Source organism: Myotis nattereri (assembly GCF_964212035.1).
Source record: "Myotis nattereri genome assembly, chromosome: X".
NCBI lineage: Eukaryota > Metazoa > Chordata > Mammalia > Chiroptera > Vespertilionidae > Myotis > Myotis nattereri.
This window is the reverse complement of record NC_138078.1, coordinates 122876820-122879817: the sequence shown is the minus strand read 5'-3', so window position 1 is coordinate 122879817 and position 2998 is coordinate 122876820. Positions and strand designations below refer to the sequence as shown.

Genomic DNA, 2998 nt, shown 5'->3' with positions numbered 1-2998 from the left:
ATAACCCTAAATATCTTTCATTTAAAAGCATTAATATTTCATGGATGTCTTTCCACATTAGCACATTCAGACCTACTTAGTTCTTTAAGACTAGATGATTGACTTAACCATTTGCCTATAGGTGGGCACTTGGATGGATCCCAGTATTTTATAACAGCATCTTTACCTGCTGGCACACTGAGTGGGAGTGGGTGAGTAGTAGCAAACATTTCTCTGAAAAGTTTACCATTTTCATTGAATAGAATAGATTTTCATAATTAGAATAAACTTTTGAAAGCAGTATGGCTAGTCTGGTAGGTGGACACAAGAGCATAGGATCTCATTGCTACTAAAAGAAGGTCATTCCTACGGCAGTTCTGAAACAATCACATACTAATGCTCTCTCAGGTGAGTAACTACTAATCACAGCAAACAGCAGAAGAGTAGCTTACATATAAAAAGGTCACTGTCACTTCATGTAGAAGAAATAATTAAAGTAGCTCAGCAAAGAGCAAAATAAAAGGAAATATATGTTTCAGAAGAAACTGTTATATTTTTTTGGTATCAATAAAATGGTCCAAAATAAATCAGAAGACCATGGCAAGTACTAGCTGTGGAAATGATGAAATCTGATATTTACTATTTAAATTCAGCATCTGGAATAATTTTGTTTTTCATATTTTTAAAATATATCTCTTTATTGATTTCAGAGAGGAAGGGAGAAGGAGAGAGAGATAGAAACATCAATGATGAGAGAGAATCACCGATCGGCTGCCTCCTGCACGCCCCCCACCAGGGATCGAGCCCGCAACCCAAAATATGACCTACCAGTTAGAATTTGGATATTATTGTTACCTTTTCCTTCACGTCCGCATCATGACAATTAACTAATGCTCTCATTTTTCTGGGCACATTCTTCTCCATATAACAGGAAAAACAATGAACCTTGAGTGAAAGTAGACTGAATAGCTAAATGACCTTCCATTTTGAGGCAGTTATTTATATTCTGAATTAGCGTAAGTGCTCAAAGAAGAATCTCCTTTGCCATGTGGCCATCATAAAGGGAAAGGAATGATGAATCCACTTGGGCACCAAATAGTCCTTCGGTCATGGTTAGATCTTCAGACAAATTCAACAGCAGTTTTAAAACTTGAACTTTGGTGGTTCTATTTCCTGAAAGCAGCACTTGGAACAAGTCTGTAATGTAATTGGTAAACATATGCTGATGGTAATTGGTAACTGTCATGTGTATTAGCAATCTCAGTTCCACCAACTGCACAGGGGAGTTCAGGGGACCAGAGAAGACATCCTCACAGACTTAATTGACGTATACCTTTATCTTGATTTGATTTTCAACATTCACACTCAGGTTATTCAGTGCATTTAAAGCCTTCTCTTTAATACTGTGGTTGGGATCCTTGATTTTGCTTCCAACAAGTGGAATACCACCGAATTCACAAATAATAGCCTGGTAAGCTGAAAAGGCTGCATTGTTACCCAGAGTGACCAAAGCTCTTTCAATGATTGTAGGATCCTCAGTTAACTCAAGCAGATGAAGGAGTTTCTGAAGTTGTTCAGCATTTAGGACATCATCATATGAACCATTGGTTAAGAATTTTGCAGACCAGGAGGGACACAGCCGGAGCCCTGGCCACCTTGCCACTGCCCCGACGTCAGCCTATAAATGCAATAGCAGGTGCAGACGCCAGCCGCGAGCAGCAGGCCCACCGCCACCCAGCCCATGTCGCAGGCACTGCCCAGGCTGCCACTGGGGCCAGGGCACAGCATGGGGCATGATGCGTGGGGCTAGTGGGTGCCGCCGCTGTAATCTGTGAAGCAAGTGGGTCACGCAGGCACCAGAGCTGCAGCTGAACCACTGGAGAAGAAAGGAAATGGGAGTCTGAGCTCCACCTCTTGGAAACAGCCCTGCGAAAATAGTAAAACCACGCACTCCAGCGGCGACACAACACATCCCGGTGGCTCCCCCAAGATGGGGCAGTGTTGGGGGGAGGGCCTGTCTCTGTGGAGAACTGCCACACTGTGTGACCGGAGGGGGACACAAGGGGACTGCCACTGCCCAGGATGGGCTTCCCAGGACTTTCTTCCAGGCCCTTGCCACCCCTACCCTATGTCTTTTGATTGGAGCATTTAATCCATTTACATTTAATGTTATTATTGATAAGTACTTGTTTGTCATCACTTTTATTCTTAATGTTTGTGTTTCCTCTTATCTTTCTGTTTCCACTTTTTACAGCAGTCCCTTTAGCATTTCTTGCATTGCTGGTTTGGTGGAAATAAACTCTCTTAGCCCTTTTTTTTTTTTTTTGTCTGTGAAGCTCCTGATTCCACCTTCAATTTTAAGTGATAGCCTTGCTGGGTATAGTATTCTTGGATTCAGTCCCTTGCTTTGCATCACTTTGTATATTTTATTCCATTACCTCTGGCCTGGTGTGTTTCTGTTGAGGAATCAGTTGATATTCTAATGGGAGATCCCTTGTAGGTAACTTTCTGTCTCTCTCTGACAGCCTTTAAGATTCTTACTTTGTCATTGATGTTTGCCAGTTTAATTACGATGTGTCTTGGTGTCGGTCTTTTTTGAGTTCATCTAGTTTGGAACTCTGTGTGCTTCTTGGACTTGCGTGGTTTTTTTGTTGCCAATATCAGGGAAGTTTTCTGTCATTATTTCTTTAAACAGGTTTTCTATTCCTTGCTCAGTTTCCTCTCCTTCTGGGACCCCTATTGTGTGGATGTTGTTTTGTTTTGTGTTGTCTCAAAGCTCCCTTAGGCTCGCCTCTTAGTTTTTAAGTTTTCTTTCCAGTTGCTGGGGTGTTTTTTCCTACCTTTTCTTCGAATTCATGGATGCGATCCTCAGCCTCTTCTAGTGTACTGTTTAAGCCTTCCATTATGTTCTTTATTGCAGCTATGTCATTCTTCATTTCCTCTTGGTTCCTTTTCATGTTGGTGACATTCTCATTCAGCTCCTTATAATTCTCATTGAGTTGTGTGTATTTGTCATCCA

The 2998-nt window shown here is 41.7% G+C and overlaps 1 pseudogene across 1 annotated transcript; it reads right to left on the bottom strand.

Annotated features, from left to right (window-relative positions):
* Nucleotides 1-810: 810 nt before the first annotated feature.
* On the bottom strand, nucleotides 811-1722 carry LOC308511811 (armadillo repeat-containing protein 10-like; annotated as a pseudogene). The gene is made up of 2 exons: nucleotides 1313-1722; nucleotides 811-1135 (listed from the first exon to the last, which is right to left on the bottom strand). The product of its transcript is annotated as an armadillo repeat-containing protein 10-like (transcript).
* Nucleotides 1723-2998: the final 1276 nt, after the last annotated feature.